Genomic DNA, 5,059 nt, shown 5'->3' with positions numbered 1-5,059 from the left:
TTTTGGCTTAACAACTGACGCCCCAATCAACCAACTTGTTGCTTGCCTTTGGGAATACATTTTGTCCTTCAATGGACACGTATGTTCGTCATGAAAAGATCTCACTCTGAACATTTCAGAGTTCGCAATACTTGAAGCTCTGAATTTCCAATGACAATCAGTTGAACAGCACACCAGAGTGTAACTACATAAACCAATACAAAAAAGAACGGTCGATTGAAGTTTCAAACACATACACGATCCTAAATACATTGCTTTTATATACTGAAATGGTTACATAATGGAATTAAATCATACAAACAGCGCGTATTTCAATGTATTTAATTAAATCCAACTGAAATATAATGTCACTACAATAGTTTATGTAACAGTATTTCAATATATTTCGTAGTATATTTCAATGTATTTCATATTTTTTCGGACTAACATACCTTATGGCATTCGACCTCTCTGTCCTGAAATTGAATCTTTTGCGAATTGCATAATTCGCCATAACATTCTTCAGAGTGTCCTTATCTTTGTAGATTTGATCAACAAAAACATCTTTATGTTCCTTGTTCGAAATTATCAAGTTATCGTTGTTTTCAAATAAAACAACCTTGCTTTAGCACAATCCGACGCATCCAAATCATTTGAATCAACTACGTCCATAGCATGCATATAATCATTAAATTCAAGCTGAAACATATCATCTCCAACTGCAGATTCGCTGGACACAAAATTCTCAAGATCATTATCAGTTTTGCTAACGCACAACGGATATGCTTCAAATCCCTTGTTTTCTCTCTTAAGCTCAACATACACCCTTACTCCCATATCGTTGCGTATTTCCATTGGCATATTGTCTCCTTCAACAACATATTTTATTGATATCGTTTTCCTGCTAATATCAACACCTAACTGAATTACTATAGTTTCAACCAAATCACCGTATGAACAATAATCTTTGAAGACAACTGCGTCTAGTTTGTAATTAGCAAAGCAATTCTGTTCATTCCAAAAATCGGAGTGTCTGATCACTGTTGTTATGCTTGACATGTTTCGTTTGAATAATTCAACAAAACTAGAAGAACAGTGACTGTGTTGGAAAAAAAAAATCATCGTTCCAATCACAGAAAATTGAATCAAAAAACAATCTCACACAAATCATTGAAAATTTGAAACATATCATTGAAAATTTGAAACATACCTTTTGTAGAATCTGAAATACAAATCTGATCTTCACTAAAATTCCATATATACACTCGTTCGTATCTTATTGAGTGTATTTCAACTTGCTTTTGAAGAATTCGAATGTAGAAAACAGAGCTCAAAAAGATTTTTAGATCTTTAGTATTTTTTGGAATTCAAAAAGTTTTGATTGTGATAAAAGTGGAGAGAGATACGTAAGCTGTTATGGAAGAACATTCGTTACGCATGATTAATGGGAAGATTTAAACTAATTCCCTGAATTTTAAAAAAAAAATCTTTTCCATAAATGGGGCCTAATTTTACTCACCTGTGTCGTCCGTTTCTTGTATTTCACTGTATTTCATCAAAATGAAATACACGCGTTTTATGACGAAAACCAGCTACGCTTAGTAAATAACAATTTTATAGCTATTTCTTGTTACAAGCTACTAAAAGGTAGCTATTTATGTAAGTTTTATTTTGGTTTAAAAACAAGTGCTTAAAAGCAGTTTTTTTTTTTTTTTTTTTTTGGTAAACTTACATAAATAACTACATTATTGTCCCTCCTTACCATTCGTAACCACCTTTTCTATTTGGCTCATATGACGAAATACACTCATAGACACTCAAAATACAAGGAGAAGAAGTTAGGAAAAATATGTAAGAAAAGTAATGTGGTTGGCTGAGTTCGAACCTGAGCTGCCAAGGACAGAGTCATACCCAATAATTGCTCCAGCCACAGAAGTTTGATGTATTTTGGTATAGGTACGAATGGTAATTTACAAAATCACTGTAGCTACTAAATATAAATAAATTAAAAGGTAGTTATTATTAATAATTACCTCTTAGAAGTAGCTATGCTAAATAATTATTCGCTTTTCTATTTTACTCAAACACTCCAAAAGTGCTTAAAAGCTATTTTGGCTTAAAAGCACTTAAAATAAGCTAATCCAAACAGGCTCTAAAAGAGGTTGTAAAATATAGACACAAACACAAACCAATATGCCCGATTTTGTTTTTCTCTTTAGCTACTAGATGATGAAAGCCTGTCTTATGCCAACACAAAAAATAGTACCACACTTTTCTTTTTTAGTCTGTCTAAAAAAGAATGATATATTTTTATATTTAGAAATCATTTAACTTGAAACTTTCCCCTTTTACCTTTAATGAAATGATTTAAATCCACACAAATATCTATGACTTGTTTTATACCACAAGTTTCACAGATCTTTCCTTTCTTTTTTAAACTTCGTGCCTAGTCAAACTATGTCACATAAATTAGGACAGAGAGAGTACCTTTCAGTAATATAATTATGGAATTTTTATTATAGAAAGTATTATAATTCAATCAATTGAAAATATCCATAAATTATTTTACTTAGTCGGCTTCTTCTATATATGACTTTCCTGGTTTGGTTCTCTAATTGAAAGATTTGACATACACCTTCTCGTACCGAGTTTTATGCCATCATTTCTTTCTACTCAACAATACTGAAAAGTGTTTTCATGTGTTAGCATCTGTTGTAGTCTTAAATTTTTAAGTATAGACCAACTTCATCATTTTAAGAAAATATGTGTATACGTTCTTGACCGTTTATATTTCTTCTTGATGTTATTCCTCATTATTTGTGTGAGACGTATGTGTCTAAACTTATACCCAAAGGTATAAGTTTTAAATCTTTTGGTTTTATGACTTCTTTAGCGGTGTGTTCAATTTAAATTGTTATTTCTTTTTTCCTGAATTTCTCTTCTTTAAATTTTCTCTAAGTGTACCTTTACCATTTTCTGAACTTATTATCATTATTTAAATGTCTTTTTCTTTTTTTTGCAATTATCTCCTACTTCTTCACGTGGACCCTACCTTATTTTTTTTTTATTTTTTTTTACAATTGTCTCCTAATTATTCATGAGGACTCCATCTTTTTTTTATTACCATTATAGTAGAGTGGGTTGACGACCAAACCCACTCTTCTATAATAGTTAAAATTTCCTTATCAATTATCATATCGTACCACCTAGGCACCTAACACTTCTCCACAAATTTTACTTTACTGTCCAATAATAAATGGTTCCCCAGCTTGGATATGATGTGGAGAGTAGTCCAAAAATTATAATATGCTCTTCCTTCAATCAGCTGGAAGGATCGCACCGAAAGAGAAATTTAATAGACTAATTGGGGAACTATGGTCTTCCCAAGCTGGAAGAATCAAAGAAAAAACTTGAACATTTTTAAGCATTCGTTTCATATATATGTGGCAGGTGGCAACAACCTATCTAATGATTTATCCAACAGTAACCTTCCTCATCTGAATTCTGAAGTGCCACATAAATATTCTTTCTTCACTTTGTTTTCCGCGTATTTCTTTCTTTACAAATTACAATACATGGTGGGATATATTGCTTTTAAGTTTATTCTTCTTTTTCCTTTTTCTACATTTAAGGTTTCAATATCCACATTTTCTATTTCTTTAGTATCTTTGTCTATACCCAAGGAAGCATAGTGTTGAAGTTATCGTCAGGGCGAAGCTAGCATTTCAATTACTGGCTCAACAGAACTTAGTAGCTTTTGACAGACGCAGACTTTCTATTTGTGTGTAAAAATCCACACAGTATATATAAATAATGTATCAATGATTAATACTCCCTCCGTTCCATATTACTTGTACATTTTCCTCTTTGCACGCCTCTTAAGAAATCATAAATAAAAGATATATTTCACTATCTTAACCTTATTTCCCTCCAATAAATTACACTCTAATCAATATTTATTATTTTCAAAATCACTTAATATTAGGGATAAGATGGAAAAGATTTCAATAATTCTCTCTTGGTTTTGTAAATGGATAAATAATTTGGGACATATATTTTTAGTAGCGTGGACAAGTAATATGGGAAGGAGTTAGCAACTTTTTTTTTTTTTTTTAAATATAGAACTCATAAACTCAAAATCGTAGCTCCACCTCTGATTTTTTTTTTCTCTCCAAGTCTCCAACACAAATAATGAGATTCTTTTTACAATTAAGCAAGAAACCCCATTGAAAATTTTACCGAAAGATCAATGCTACTTTTGGACTTTGAGGCCGTATGGTATCTGATGCATTTACTTTTTACCAAATTTTCACTTTATTTAAACCAGCAGCCCCTTCAACTTCAAGTGCAAGCTCTAAGTTTTAATATTATATATATAAAGCTGGAAACTTTTCAAAAATATTAGGTTGATTGCACCCAATATTAAAAAAAAAAAAAAAAAAAAAAAAAAGTTATTGGTGAATGAATTGTACATGATATTTCGTGCTTGCTTATTTATAGCTTCGAAGTTTTACCAAATTGCACTTTCTTAATAGTTGTTGTGCTCATTTTTCTTTAATAGTTTAAGTAAAATATATTGACACTGTAAATATTCTTTATACTATCAAGTCATCATAATATATGCTCCCTCCGTTTCAATTTATGTGAACCCATTTGACTGGATACGATATTTAAAAAAGAGTGAAGACTTTTAAAACTTGTGGTTCAAAATAACTCTTGAATATTTGTGTGGCTGTAAATCATTTCATAAAGTGAATTTGTTTCCAAATTAGGAAAGAGGTCATTCATTTTGACACGAACTAAAAGAAAATAGGTTCACATAAATTAAAACAGAGAGAGTATAACATATTTGATTTTCAAAATTTGAAATTTCATATTTTGAGGAGGCTTACCGATAAATGTCTTTTGAATAACCTGCTAGTATAAGAAATTATTTATATTAATGGTGTATAAAACTTTAAATTCATCTATTAAATAATAAAACACCAGAAAGTCATCAATGCGAATATTTCCCCTATTGACTATCTAGACACCTTGTGTGGAATCTTGGAGAAGTTTGTGAAGTTTGTTTGCTAATGGC

This window comes from Lycium ferocissimum, chromosome 1 (genome assembly GCF_029784015.1).
Source record: "Lycium ferocissimum isolate CSIRO_LF1 chromosome 1, AGI_CSIRO_Lferr_CH_V1, whole genome shotgun sequence".
Taxonomy (NCBI): domain Eukaryota; kingdom Viridiplantae; phylum Streptophyta; class Magnoliopsida; order Solanales; family Solanaceae; genus Lycium; species Lycium ferocissimum.
This window is presented reverse-complemented; position numbering follows the sequence as displayed.